The 15,223-nt window shown below is 52.8% G+C and overlaps 1 protein-coding gene across 2 annotated transcripts in view; it reads right to left on the reverse strand.

The window, feature by feature from the left end:
• Window positions 1–14,028, reverse strand: part of PALD1 (phosphatase domain containing paladin 1) — a 116,952-nt gene extending 102,924 nt beyond the window's left edge. Inside the window, exon 1 of one of the 2 annotated variants that reach the window (XM_063710024.1) lies at window positions 13,492–14,028. The gene's annotated coding sequence lies outside the window, so the exon portion shown is untranslated. The remainder of the gene's footprint in view (window positions 1–13,491) is intronic. The other variant, XM_055353536.2, reaches the window with a different exon arrangement.
• Window positions 14,029–15,223: the final 1,195 nt, after the last annotated feature.

Raw genomic sequence — 15,223 nt, forward strand, 5'->3', positions numbered from 1 at the left:
CTTGGAGGGGTTGCTTACCAGGCACATTCCAAAGGCCGAGGCCCCCAGACTTGCTAGGAAGGTCCCAGACTCTGTGAAGCTTCGGGCATGAAGAAGCCAAAGCAGTGCCTTGGGAAGGTCACTGGCCAGGGTTCAGTTTCCTGCATGCCAGGCTCAGTGCCAACCCTCACTGGCTGTGTTATCCCAGCCAGGCCACCACTCTCTGAGCCTCAAAGAACCTAAGCGCTGGAAGACAGCTTTGCTGATGGGTGGGAAACAGATATTCTCACACTTTTCTGGCAGTATCCATGCAAATGACAAAGGCACAGACCCTTTGCCTCAGCAATTCCATCACTAGGACTTTCGCCTAGAAATGTGCTTGCATGTGTGCAAACTGACAACTGAACAAGGCTATTCATAGTTTGAGTGAGATGTTGAAAGAGAAGATTGAAAGGTCTGTCAATAGAGAGGTGATTGGCTAAACTATGGAACATCCAAAACTAGGAACACCGTGCAGCTATTTTAAAACCCAAGGCAGATGTATGTGGGCTGAGAAAAAATGCTTGCTAGAGTAAAGGGCAAGATTCAGAGATGGACATGGACAAGGATGACCACAGTGGTGTTGACCATGACAGTGGGGTGCTGGAGGCAGCCTCAGTATCTGTCTCTAAGGTGATGAATAAGTCACATGGATTCCAACCACAGAATCCTGTCCGACAGTTACACCCACCCAGATGCACACACAGAAATGTGCAGCGAGCTTGGAAACCCAGTATCCAGGGATAAGAGTAATAAATGTATAATACTATCGAGGCTGAGCGCGTTGGCTCATGCCTATAATCCAAGCACTTTGGGAGGCCAAGGCCAATGGATCACCTGAGGTCAGGAGTTCAAGACCAGCCTGGCTAATATGGAGAAACCTCGTCTCTACTAAAAATACAAAAATTCAGGCCGGACGCGGTGGCTCACGCCTATAATCCCAACACTTTGGGAGGCCAAGGCGGGAGGATCATGAGGGAGGTCAGGACTTTGAAGCCAGCCTGGCCAACATGGTGAAACCCCATCTCTACTAAAAGTACCACAAAAAAAAAAAAAAACTAAATTAGCCAGGTGTGGTGGCGCATGCCTGTAATCCCAGCTACTCAGGGGGCTGAGGGAGGAGAATCACTTGAACCCAGGAGGCGGAGGTTGCGATGAGCCGAGATCGTGTCATTGCACTCCAGCCTGGGCAATAAGAGTGAAACTCCACCTCAAAAAATAAATACATAAATAAAATAAAAATAAAAATACAAAAATTTCCTGGGCATGGTGGTGCGTGCCTGTAGTTCCAGCTACTTGGGAGGCTGAGGCAGGAGAATCGCTTGAACCCAGGAGGCAGAAGTTGCAGTGAGCCAAGATCATGCCACTGCACTCCAGCTTGGGTGACAGAGTAAGATCCTGTGTCAAAAAATAAAATATAATAAATAATAATATTATTTATTATATAATAAAAATAATAAATCACACTTATACTCATAGGCTTGTATACACACAGTCAACCTCTGGAAGGCTGTAGAAGAGGCTGAAAAGAGGACTTAGTCCTAAGAGAGGACTGGGGTCTGGGAGAGGGGAGCAGACTGACCTCCCACTATCCTACTGTATAGTTGAGTTTTTTACACCATGCATTTCTGACATTCTAATAATTAAGTCGTTTGTCATTTTAATTTGGAACATTCTTACATATGCACAAATGTAGAGAATAGTATAATCGATTCTATACACCCATTGTCCAGATATGACAGTTATCAAGATTTTGCCACACTTGCTTCATCTACTGTTTTCCTTTTCCTTGTTGGAGTGTTTTAAAGCAGCCCCCAAATATCACACCATTCACCCCTTCCGCCATCACAATACAATGGACGTAATAAATGCAATTTAAAGAAACAGAGTCAGAGCCGGGCACAGTGGTTCATGCTGCAATCCCAGCACTTTGGGATGCTGAGGCGGGCAGATCACCTGAGGTCAGGAGTTTGAGACCAGCCTGGCCAACATGGTGAAACCCTGTTCCTACTAAAAATACAAAAATTAGCCAGGCGTGGTGGCGGGTGCCTGTAGTCCCAGCTACTCGGGAGGCTGAGGCAGGAGAATTGCTTGAACCCAGGGGGCAGAGTTTGCAGCGAGCCGAGATTGCACCACTGCACTCCAGCCTGGGTGACAGAGCGAGACTCCATCTCAAAAAAAAGAAAAAAGAAACGGACTCTAAGAAGCCAGTCAGTGCACCCTGCCAGACCTGGAGCAGCCCTGTACTAAACCCCCTTGCCTCTGCTTGACTATTCCCAGCAATGAGGAACTCATGACCTGACTCAGTCTCCTTTCTTGTGGTGCTAGCTGAGGTCTAGGCTTCTCAGAAGGCACAGACACCAGCCAGCCCACCCACCCTTTGCATCTTGCAGGCACCCAGCAGCAGGCAGGGGTGACCCAGGGGAACCCAGCCCAGCTTATCAGCCCGCTCACCTCTACAGCAAACTCAGAAGCATAATGCATTCAATGCACATTCACTTCAACTAGCAGCCGCCGGAGCTCCGCTGGTTGGAAGGCCCCTCCAGACACCCCCAGACAATCTGAGACAAGCATTCACGGTCCAGCAGTTAGGAGTAAACAGTTGTTCCCCAGCCTGCCTGTGTGTGCATTTGAATCACTGGTGGAGGGGTTACACGACAGACTCCCAGGCTCCGCCCAGCCCTCCTCAGCCAGAATCTCCAGGGCTGAGCCTGGGAAAGCCCCCTCGGAGGGTTTAAGGCCACGGTAGAATGTTTCACATTTGGGAATCCATGTTCCAAGGGACTCCGAGGTAATCCTCTGGCTGATAGGCCAATCTGACCCTTAGCGGCCTGCCAGCCTGGGGTGAGATGTTCCCAACTCCAACTGGCAGAGGCCCCAGCGATGCCAGCTCCTCTTAAGGGTGTGCTGGCCAAGGCTCAGAAGGAACACATGCAGTCCCTAAATCCAAGGTGCCTTCCGCGGCTAGAGGTAATGGATTCAGAGATGGTACCGTGCCCCCTCCACTGTGGGTAGATAAAGGCAAACTTTAAAAATCCACGCTACTGGATTTAAATCCCAGCTCTGTCCCTTACCAGCTGTGTGCCCCGAGTCTCAGTCTCTTTATCTACTATAGGACCATAATAAGCGTCCTTCCTCAGGAGAATCGCTTGAACCTGGGGGGCGGAGGTTGCCGTGAGCCAAGATCACACCACTGCACTCCAGCCTGGGTGACAGAGCGAGACTCCATCTCAAAACACACACACACACACACACACGCACACACACACACACAGAGTCCTGCCTCATGGGCTAGGGTGAGGCTGCTGTGCTCTGCCCACTACACCCCGTCCATAAGAAGTCCTGGGCAGGGGCTCCTTGTGGGCAAAGGCAGGGAACGGGGGCTCCACACTTGGGCTCTAGGGAAAGAAAGTTTCCTTAAAAACCTTGCCTGGTGACCAGGCGCAGTAGCTCAAGCCTGTAATCCCAGCACTTTGGGAGGCCGAGCCGGGTGGATCACCTGAGGTCAGGAGTTCGAGACCAGCCTGGCCAATGTGGTGAAACCTCCTCTCTACTAAAAATACAAAAATTAGCTGGGCATGGTGTCGGGCACCTATAATCTCCACTACCCAGGAAGCTGAGGCAGGAGAATCGCTTGAACCCAGGAGGTGAAGGTTGCAGTGAGCCGAGATCGCGCCATTGCACTCCAGCCTGGGTGACAAGAGCAAAACTACATCTCAAAAAAAACCTTACCTGGTGGACCACACCTGCCTTCTTCCCAGTAAGACAGGCAACTACTCTGACAGAGGGAAGCCCAGGGGCCAGGCTCCATAAGGGCCATCACAACAGGTCAAGTCCCCTGACCAGGCTTCTGGAAACCTGAATCCTCATCTCATTCCTGTCTTCCCATGTGTGGGAAGCCAAGGAGCCTCTCAGCCTCAGTCTCTTCATCTGTAAAATGGGATAAATAACCCCTGCCTTGTGCGTAATCACAAGGTACTGTCCTCAGACCCCGTCAATGGGGGGTGGGTGGGTAAACTGCCCATTTGGTGGCAGGTGGCGAACTTCAGATAACTCAGGGGCATTGCCACAATGAGCCCCAGGGCACTCCTTCCATGAAAATCCAGGCTGGGGGGCTCGTAGTGAGGTGTTAATCTAACTCCCCACCTCATCCAAGAATCCCCTCCATGCACTCCTGTCCTATCCTGGGTGCGTTCTAAGTGCTGGCTACTGTGTTAGAATCATGATCTCACTCCTCACAAAACCCTTAGAGCAGGTTCCATTGCTATCCTCATTTTACAAATGAAGAAATTCAGGCACACAGCAATTGAGGAACTTGCGCAATGTTCCCCAGCCCTCTCTGACTCCAGAGCGCTTGTATACGGCTACTAAACTGCTGCCTGACTTGAATCCTCCCAGTGACGGCGATCTCACTCCTTCAGAGGCCATCCGCTTCCCCGCGAACTGTGCGGGGTGTTAGGACGTCCTTCACCCTTCTCCACGCATGAACCCGACATCCACTTCTCAGTGGCTCCCCTCACTCTCCAGCTATTCTTTGACTTCCCCTCACCTCCCACCCCCCACCTCCACCACTGGGACCACCAGAGCACAGGTACCTCCTCCCAGGGGGCTGCCTCTGAAATATTTGAGAAACACCATCTCATACCCCCACCCCCAGGCTTCTCCAGCTAAACATTCCAGGACTTTCAAAGGCTGGTGGGAACCTCTAGGACCAGAAGAGGCCTTAACTGTGATTCTACCTCCAGCTCCCCAGGGGGCCTCTTTCCCAAGGGGGTCAAGAAGAGAATGAAACCCTGCTTTCTCTCAACACTCAACACCTCCCATACCCCCCAGAAGCTGGTCTCCTGGCTCTGACTTCACACCTACCTGACATTTGACACTTAGAGACCCGTGGACAAGTCCCTTTCTGCACCCCCAGGCCCACGCATCAGTAGTTGTCACCCACTTCAAGTCTCTGAAGAGGGTGCAGGAGTGGGCTGCTGCTGGCAGGAGGCAGCGAAATTGTTAAAATGCCCACCATTTCCTTATAGGGAGAGAGGGTGAGGCCAGGATGGTGGGGCTGGGGTGGCTGTGGAAGGAAGGAAAGAGCCCATGCAGGGGACTCTCGGAGCCCTGGCAGCATCCCGGAGGTGAGCTTGCTAAGCCTGACTGCCCTGGGGCCCTTGCTTTCTCCCCTCAAATTCCTGCGCCTTCTCCCCAGAGTGTTCCACATTCTCTCACATTCTCTCACAACTTCCCTCACGCTTCTCAAGGAGGGCTGCCTGCCATCTCCAAAAACCACTATTTTAAAAGCCTCGGTGACTGTTTAATGGGTAAGGAGTTCCAGCCTGAGAAGATGTAAAGCTTCTGGAGATGGATGGTGCTGATGGTTGCACAGCTACAAGAATGTACTTAATGCCACTATAGTGTTTAATTAAAAATCGTTAAAATGGCTGGGCGCGGTGGCTCACACCTGTAATCCCGACACTTTGGGAAGCTGAGGTGGACAGATCACGAAGTCAGGAGTTCAAGAGCAGCCTAGCCAACATGGTGAAACCCCTTCTCTACTAAAAATACAAAAATTAGCCAGGCATGGTGGCGGGCACCTATAATCCCAACTACTCAGAGGCTGAGAAAGGAGAATCGCTTGAACCTAGGAGGCAGAGGTTGCAGTGAGCTGAGATCGCGCCACTACACTCCAGCCTGAGCGACAGAGTGAGACTCTGTCTCAAAAAGAAAAAAAAAAGGGTTAAAATTGCAAACTTTATGTTATGTATATTTTACCACAATTTTTTTTAAAAGACAACCCCCTGAATGTGAGAAAATAATTGTCCTCCTCCAACAAAAGGCCTCCTCACAAAGTCCCAAGGGGGCCTGAGATCCAGCTCTGAATCAGGAAGACCAGCATGTGGAGGAGGTAGAGACCCTGGAGGTCCCAAAGCCCCTCTCCCCTCCAGCCTCCCCGGTGACAGCCCTGGGGCATGGGGCAGGATCAGAACAGTGAAGGCCAAGAGACTCCCAGTCAGGATCAGAACAGTGAAGGCCAAGAGACTCCCAGTCCAAACCCCACTCAGAAGAGCAGAGCTAAAAGGAGCCAGAGAGGGAGTACCTGGCCCAAGGTTAACAGCAAGTTAACCACGAAACTGGGGCCTCAGGGGGTAAATGTCTGTGGGACCCTGGCAGGGGTTCAAAGCAGAAGACCAGGACCTTTCTCCCTGCTGTCCTCCATCCTGAGGAGGGACCAGCCTAATCCAACAAGCCCCCTCAAGCTCTTCATTCACCTGTGAGTTCTGCATTCAGCCTGTGCAGCCTTGGCGTATGGAGACTTCACCCCTCCCTGAGTGGCAGCGTGATGTCTTGGAGGGTGTCAGGCTTTGGAGTCAGATTGGCCCGCCTGAGTCCTGACTCCACTCTGTAAATATGTTTCTTAGACTCAGGCCCCTCACCTGTAAAACTAACATAATCACGCCTAATTGGCAGGGTTATTTTGAGGATGACGGCAAATGACATAATACTTATGGAGGACCTGATATATAGTAGGTGCTCAGTAAATACTCATTCTCTCCTCCTCCCTCCCTGGAACCCAGGGCCTCTGCCTTCTACAGAGTCAGCAGTACCACTGTCAGCCACTAACTGCCTGAGTAACCAGGGATAAGTCTATTCCCTTCTCTGAGCCTCAGTTTCCCCACCTGTAAAATGGAAGAGAACCAGGGGACCTTTCACCAGCATATATAAGCTACTTAAAAGTGTATGTAAAGGCCGGGCGCGGTGGCTCACGCCTGTAATCCCAGCACTTTGGGAGGCAGAGGCGGGCGGATCACGAGGTCAGGAGATCGAGACCATCCTGGCTAACATGGTGAAACCCCACCTTTACTAAAAATACAAAAAATTAGCTGGGCATGGTGGTGGGTGCCTGTAGTCCCAGCTACTTGGGAGGCTGAGGCAGGAGAATGATGTGAACCCGGGAGGTGGAGCTTGCAGTGAGCCGAGATCATGCCACTGCACTCCAGCCTGGGCAACAGAGCGAGACTCCATCTCAAACATACATACATACATACATACATACATACATACATACATACATACATAAAAGTGTACGTAGAGGCCGGCATGGCGGCTCACTCCTGTAATCCCAGCACTTTGGAAGGCCAAAATGGGTGGATCTCCTGAGGCCAGGAGTTTGAGACCAGCCTGGCCAACATGGTGAAACCCCATCTCTACTAAAATTACAAAAAAATTAGCCAGGCGTGGTGGTATGTGCCTGTAATCCCAGCTGCTCGGGAGGCTGAAGCAGGAGAATAGCTTGAACCCGGGAGGCAGAGACTGCAATGAGCAGAGACTGCACCACTGCACTCCAGCCTGGGCGACAGAGCAAGACTCCATCTCAAAAAAAAAAAAAAAAAAAAGGAGGTACAGTTTTAGCCTGGAATACCCCAGCAACTGAAATGAGTGAACTACCCATACAAAGCAACATCATGGATGAACATCATAGACCTAATGATGAGTGAAAGAAGCCAGGCTGGGTGCGGTGGCTCATGCGTGTATTCCCAGTACTTTGGGAGGCCAAGGTGGATGGATCACCTGAGGTCAGGAGTTCGAGACCAGCCTGGCCAACATGGTGAAACCCCATCTCAACTGAAAATACAAAAAAATTAGCTGGGCATGGTGGCACACACCTGTAATCCCAGCTACTCAGGAGGCTGAGGTGGAAGAATTGCTTGAACCCGGGAGGTAGAGGTTGCAGTGAGCCAAGATTGTGCCACGGCACTCCAGCCTAGGCAACAAGAGTGAAACTCTGTCTCAAAAAAAAAAAAAAAAAAAAGCCAGATACAAACAAGAATACAGAATAAGATCTCATCATTTATATGAAGTCCAGGGACAGGCAAAATTAGCCTATGACAATCATCAAGGCCAGAAGAGCAGCCCGTGGGTGAGGGGCAACACTGACTGGGAGGGGCCCGAGGGAACTTTCTGGGGTGCTACAGCTTGATCTGGATAGGGGTTACGTGGACAAATGCATGCGTGAAAACTCATCAAGTTGTAACTTTAGGATTAGTACACTTTACTGTATGTGTATCTTCGTCATCCCCTTCACCTACTAAGTTCAACCTCACTTCTTTCCACACTGGTCAAGTGTGGTCTGTCCTCAGGGCCTCTGAACCAGCTTGTCCATATTCCTAGAAGGCTCCCCGTCCAGATCTTCCTTTCTTCCAATTAGGTCTTTGCTTAAATGTTTCCTCCTTGGAGAGGCCTTCCCTGTCCCCACATCTGAAGTGGCCACTCAGTTCCTCCCTACTGCATCCCCCTATTGTAATTCTCAGCATAGCACCTGTAGTCCTTATCTGATGTTTTCCTGGTTTTTTTTTGCCTGTTTGTTTATTGTCTGTCTCCCTCCACTAGGATATTAGCTCCATGACAGCAGGAATGTATCCATCTGGGTTCAAATCTTGGCTTCACCTAGAGCAATGTCTGGCACATAGTGGGTACTAAAGTAATATTATTAATTAGATATTAATCTCTAGAGCAGGTAGAATTATGTCTGGAGACTTTACGCTCCTCTCACCACCTTTTCTCCTCTAGGTGGTGAGAGGAGAGTAAAGTCATAATTCTACCTGCTTTACCTGTTCTTTTTTCTTTTTTTTTTTTTTTGAGATGGAGTCTCGCTCTGTCACCCAGGCTGGAGTGCAGTGGCACGATCTCGGCTCCCGCCTCCCGGGTTCACACCATTCTCCTGCCTCAGCCTCCCCGTAGCTGGTAGCTGGGACTACAGGCGCCTGCCACCATGCCCGGCTAATTTTTTGTATTTTTAGTAGAGATGGGTTTTCACCGTGTTAGCCAGGATGGTCTTGATCTCCTGACCTTGTGATCTGCCCGCCTTGGCCTCCCAAAGTGCCGGGATTACAGGCGTGAGCCACTGTGACCGGCACATTTTTTGTTTTTTGATTCACCCCACAAACATTCGAGAGAGACCTACAATGTGCTGGGTGCAATCTGAACTCTCCAGGAGTTCACCACGGGGTAGAGGAAAAAGACCCACGCCAGATCTTTCCAGTGGAATGTGAGTGAGGGACAATGGGGCATGTCCCCAGGCCTGGGGGAATGCCCAGAGTGAGTGGCTGGCTCAGTCTCCCAGTTCCCAGGGCTGGGAGCCCACAGGGGCTCCTGGGTGTGGCCATGGATGCAGCCAAGTAACAGGAAAGCCTGTGCCTTGGCAGCAAGCCACCCCCTTCTAAAAAACCAGAGAGCTCAGCCAAGGCTACCCACTGTCCCCGCCTGCAGGCCCAGTCACCTGCTGCCATGGCAACCTGTCTTGCCAAGCCAATGGCACTGGGCACAGGAGGCACAGTGCCAGGGGGGCACAAGGCATCTTCCAGGCTCCCCTGTTCTGGCAAGGGAGGCACCTTGGCCAGCTCACGCCACAGCTGGGAGAGTTGTGTGTTGTTCCTGCATATGTGTGTGCATGCCCTGCACAAGCATGCACAATTGTGCCCAGTGCAACAGTAGGCAGCCTCTCCCCAGCTGAGACTGGACTTCCAGTAGGGGGTAAAGAATTGTTCAATGATAAAAGCTCCCATTTACTGAGCATTGATTACATGCCAGGCACCAGAAAAAAAAGACTTTTCATGTATTTCCTCATTCAAGTCTCACAACAATCCTGTGAGGCACGTAGTATTCCCACTTTACAGGGGAGGCATAGATTAGTTAAGAAACTCGCCTAAGCCTCACAACTAGGAAGCCCCAGAGCCGGGAGTAGAACCCAGGAATGGGGCTCCAAAGCCTTAATGTTAACTTCCAGGAGCAGTCTCTCCACTGACTGAGTCACTCAGTTTCCCTACTAGTCATTTGTTTTCTGAGCTCTGCACAAGCAAGGAAAAAGAGACAGGTTAGATCAGGTCTCTGGCTTCAGTTGCCCCTAGTCTCCTTGTAGGACATGCAGGTAGATAATCATGATGCCAAGCCGAGGGTGGTGGCTCACACCTGCAGTCCCAGCACTATGGGAAGCTGAGGTGGGCGGATCGCTCAAGGTCAGGAGTTTGAGACCAGCCTGGGCAACATGGTGAAACTCCATCTCTACAAATAATACAAAAATATGCCGGGCATGATGGCACATGCCTGTAGTCCCAGCTACTCGGGAGGCTGAGGCGGGAGGATGGCTTGAGCCAGGGAGGTTGAGGCTGCAATTAGTCATGATTGTGCCATTGCACTCCAGCCTGGGTGACAGAGCGAGACCCTGCCTCAAAAATGAAAACAAAAACAAAAAACAAAAAAATCACAATGCCAAGTCGTAAATCTCAAAAAAGCAAGTGCCAAGGGCTTTCTGGGACTGAAGACAAAAGAGGGCATGGCCTGGCTCCCACATCTGCCATGTGGATCTCAAGTGGGGGCCCCGGGATTTGCATAGGAGCTGTTCCGGAATCTGAGGACTGCTATGGGTACCCATCTACAGAGGTGAAGCTCTGGTCTGGGAGGCCACCTGCTGGACAGATGGCAGCAGGACAACTTTGGCAGCTGGGCCTCCACACCTTTCCTTCACACGTGTTTCCTGGGTGCTGACTGTGTGCCTGGCACCGTGCTAGGCACGGGAGAGGCAGAGCAACACAGACAGTAAACCAGACAGCCCCATGGAGCTTGCAGTCTGGTGGGGGTGGCAGACATTAACCCATAGCCCCAGAAATAAAGACATAATTCCAGCTGACAGTAAGTACTTGGGGTACTCCTAGGGAGTGTGACAGCGGTTCGTGGGGAAGGCCTCTCCAAGGAGGTCATCCCTTAAGCTAAGACTTGAAGGCTAATTAGATGTGTGCCAGGCAAAGAGTGGGAGAAAGGGCATTCCAGCCAGAGGAGACAGCAGGGGCAAAGGCCCTGCAATGGGAACACTCACGTCACACTCTAGAAGCGGAAAGAAGGTTGCTGCAGCTGCACAGCAATGAGCCAGAGGGCTGAGGCCCGCAGGCCGGGGTTCTGGAGCTTGTATTTTCTTTTCTTTTTTTTGAGACGAAGTTTTGCTCTTGTTGCTCAGGCTGGAGTGCAATGGCACAATCTCAGCTCACTGCAACCTCTGCCTCTTGGGTTCAAGTGATTCTCCTGCCTCAGCCTCCCAAGTAGCTGGGATTACAGGCGCATGCCACCACGCCCGGCTAATTTTTGTATTTTTAGTAGAGACGGGGTTCTCCACGTTGGCCAGGCTGGTCTTGAACTCCTGACCTCAGGTGATCTGCCCGCCTCGGCCTCCCAAAGTGCTGAGATTACAGGCGTGAGCCACCTGGCCCAGCCTGGAGCTTATATTTCATCCTACAGGCAATGAGAGGCACTGAAGGGTTTCGGTGAGGGGAGTGATGCCATCCCATCTAGCACAGTAGCTCCTGAGAGGAGTGGATTCTGGGGGGCCAGGGTGGAGGCAGGGAGGCCTCCACAGTTGTCCAGGAGAGAGATGATGGTGGCTGAGACCAGGTGGTGACAGAAGAGATGGGGAGGAGCAGGTGGATTCTAGAGAGCCATTTTGAAAGTGGGATCCACAGGGCTGGTATGAGGTTGGATGTTGTGGTGTTGAGGGAGGAAGGAATCAGGAATCAGGGGCTTGGCTGCAGACAGAACGCTGGAGAAGGCGCAGAGGAGTTCAGTCTTGATGAATGGAGCCGGAGATGACTGTGAGGGAGCCCACGGGAGACGCACGGGTAGGCCGGTGGGTGCAGGGGTCCAGAGTTCTGAGGACTGGTCTGGGGTAGACAAAGGCCGGGCACCATGGGCATTGGCGCCTTTTAAGCCCCAGGATGGGTGAGACCCTCCAGGAGAGGCAGGTAACGGCAGGGGAGAAGAGAAGTCGAAGCACAGCCTTGGAGGGCGGGCCGAGGGGAGGAGAGGCCTGGGGCAGGGGGAAGAGGCTCAGAAGACAAAGAGGACTGAGCAGGGGCCCAGACGGCGGAAGGGAAGCTTAGCCGCACGAAAGCTAAGAGGTGGGGAGCATTTCAACCGTGTCAAAGGCTGCTGTGCGGCCAGGCAGGGCTGGAGCCAATTTGGTAACACGGAGTCTCTCCTACACAACCCAAGCCAGGGCAGACGCCATGGTGGGTGGAGGCAGGAGGCACACAATGGAACGGGGTGAAGGGTGACCGTGAAGCGGGGAGTGCAGGGAGACGGCACCACGGACAACTGCTGTGGAGAAGGTGCGGCAGCTGGAGGAGAGAGGGCTGGCTGTGAAGATGAGGGCACAGGGCAGAGTGGCGTTCACCTATGGGGTGGCTGAGGGGGAGTACGTGGGGGAACGGAGGACAGGCAGGGCTCCGAGCTTTCCAGCCTCTGTTCCTTCCACTTTCAGCTCGTGTCTGCAGTTACCCCATAATAACCACCCCTAACTCAGATGAGGACAGCTGAGTCCTAGAGAAGATCCCAACGTCACAATGGGGGGAGCTCTGCCTAAGCTGGCTCCGCACACAGCAGGCTGTTTGGAGTCTGCCAAGACTCATGCAAAGGTCATGTGGGCCCCTTGACCAAATCTGGACGTCCTTCCCTCCATGCCAGTTGGCACTGCCCAGCCCCAGCAACCCCCCATCCCCACCCATCCGAGGCAGTGCCACAAAGGACAGCAGACAGACCAGGCACGGTCAGAGAGATCCATTTTGAAAGGGCTTGACCCTCCTACTGTCGGGGGAGGGGGCTTTTAAAGGAAAAGAATACAAAAATACAAATGCAAAAATTAGGTCCGGGCCTTGCAAGGGTGTGAAACTTAAGCTTAAATTAGCCTCAGGGCATCTCCGCCTCTGACTGCAGTGACCTTGAAGAAGTGACTTCACCTCTCCGAGCCCCGGTTCCTCATCCGAAAAGGGAGCCGTCAGTATAGTGCCAGCGGGAGGGCTAACTGAGGTAACTGTGCAAAATGTTTATCACAAAGCAGCGTCCCCGTGAGCGATGGACAAACGGTGGCAGTGGCTCTTATAAACTGGGCTCCCTGGAGCTTGGAGTGGGGTGGGGTGGGATGGGGGAAGGGTGAAGCAGTGGGTGGGAGGATGGCGGGGGATAAAGGTGGGGGAGCCGCTCTCTCCCTGAGCCCAGGAACAGCAGTAATCCCTTGGTTTAGCAGTGCAGCACCGTGGTAAGGCGGTGATGGTGTGCGGGGCCCATCCTGACTCTCCTGCCCACGCACCAGGCCTCGCCTGGCACCAAATGGGGGCCCCCCGCGTTTGGTGGCGCCCCACAATTTACCAAGCAGGCACATCCCACCCTTCCCACCAGCAGCAAGAGAATGAGGCCACTGGACAGAAGCCCAGCGAGGGGACGGGACAGATGGGAGGGGACACATCCCGCTGAGGGCAGAGCCCTGGGTAACCCCCACCCCGCCCGACCACGGGGCCTGGGCAGGAGCTCGCGCCGGAGCGTCTCAGTCTCGTTTGGCTCTTGTCCGGGCCCCGGCGGCGGGACCCGCAGTGCGGGGAACAGGGGAGAGGGGCGGGTCCCCTTTGGCGGCGACAACGCCACCCGCCCGGCGGGAACACTCACTGCCGCCTCCAGCCTCGGTCCTCTTGCTCCGCAGCCCGTCTGCTCTTCGGCTGACTCACCCGGGTCGCCCTCCGCGCGCTTTCCCACGAGGGCGGGCGCCTGGGCCTCTGCCTCCAGCCCAGCCGGCCGGCCTGGCGCGCTCACCTCACCGGGCTCCGTAGGTCCTGCCATGCCTGGGGCCTCCGCTGAGTGCCTGGGCTGTGCCAGGCGCCCGGCCAGGCGCGGCGGGGCGGGCGGGACTGGGCACCGCGCCGCACAGACCACTATGCCCCTTCGCTGCAAACAAGAATGCGAAGCTAGAGGCAGGCAGGCAGGCACGCCGACTCCAAGTCCAGTGCTCTTTTCCTCTGCCTCAGCCTTCTCCTGCTGACAGCAATCAAGAAAAGTACCCTTTCCAGCCTCATTTATTAAACATCTATTACGTACACCGGGCACTGAGTGAAAGGGTCCAGAGGGGGCTTCTGTCCCCTGGAAGCTCACAGTCTAAGAGAAGGTGGATAACAGGGAACATGGTGTAAGGACCCTGAGAGAGGCTGACTGGGCTGGAGAAATCCTCCAGGCTGGCTTCCTGGAGGAGGAGGCCTAAAGAATTAAGCAACTTTTTTTTTTTTTTTTTTAGGCGGAGTCTCCCTCTGTCGCCCACGCTGGAGAGCAGTAGCGAGAACTCGGCTCACTGCAACCTCCGCCTCCCGGGTTCAAGCGATTCTCCTGCCTCAGTCTTCTGAGTAGCTGGGATTACAGGTGTCTGCCACCACACTTGGCTAATTATTGTATTGTTAGTAGAGACGAGGTTTCACCATGATGGCCAGGCTGGTCTCGAACTCCTGGGCTCAAACAATCTGCCTGCCTTGGCCTCCCAAAGTGCTGAGATTACAGACATGAGCCACCACACCCAGCCTACGTTTATTTTTAAATGGTAGTGGAGAGGATACTTTATGGCCCGGAAAGATGTTCTGGTTTCATAAAAGAAGTAGTTTACAGAACAGTTCACATGGTGTGAATCTTCTAAGTGCACATAAATGCATGTGCACATAAATACCTAAGTGCAGGGGACAGGAAGAATGTACCCCCAAAATATTAACCATGGTTATATCTAGATCATGGGGTTACAGGGGATTTTTCTCTTCCTGTATATACCGTTATATAGTCTGCAAATTTTCTACAGCGAATAGGCATTCATTTTGTGTTTAAAAAGCACAATACGGGATGGGCACGGTGGCTCACGCCTGTAATCCCAGCACTTTGGGAGGCCGAGGTGGGTGGATCACCTGAGATCAGGAGTTCAAGACCAGACCAGCCTGGCCAACATGGTGAAACCCTGTCTCTACTAAAAATACAAAAATTAGCCGATGTGGTGGCAGGCGCCTGTAATCCCAGCTACTTGGGAGGCTGAGGCAGGAGAATCGGTTGAACTCAGGAAGTGGAGTTTGCAGTGAGCCGAGACAGCGACATTGCACTCCAGCCTGGGCAACAAGAGTGAAACTCCATCTGAAAACAAAACAAAACAAAAAAAGCACAATAGCACAATGCATAAGAACTAAGCAGGCAGGGGAGGGAGGCAGGGGGGTGTGCGGGAATTGGCTGCATTTCATCAAAGAGTGGGTAGAGGAGAGGGAGAAGAAACTGTGCAGGCCCTGAATGTTAGGAGACACTTCCGCCCGCTGGCCTCAGAGCTCCACCAAGCATAGGACAATCAAGTGCGGAGACAGGGCTAGGAATCATCCTAGATGTG

Source organism: Gorilla gorilla, chromosome 8 (assembly GCF_029281585.2).
Source record: "Gorilla gorilla gorilla isolate KB3781 chromosome 8, NHGRI_mGorGor1-v2.1_pri, whole genome shotgun sequence".
NCBI lineage: Eukaryota > Metazoa > Chordata > Mammalia > Primates > Hominidae > Gorilla > Gorilla gorilla.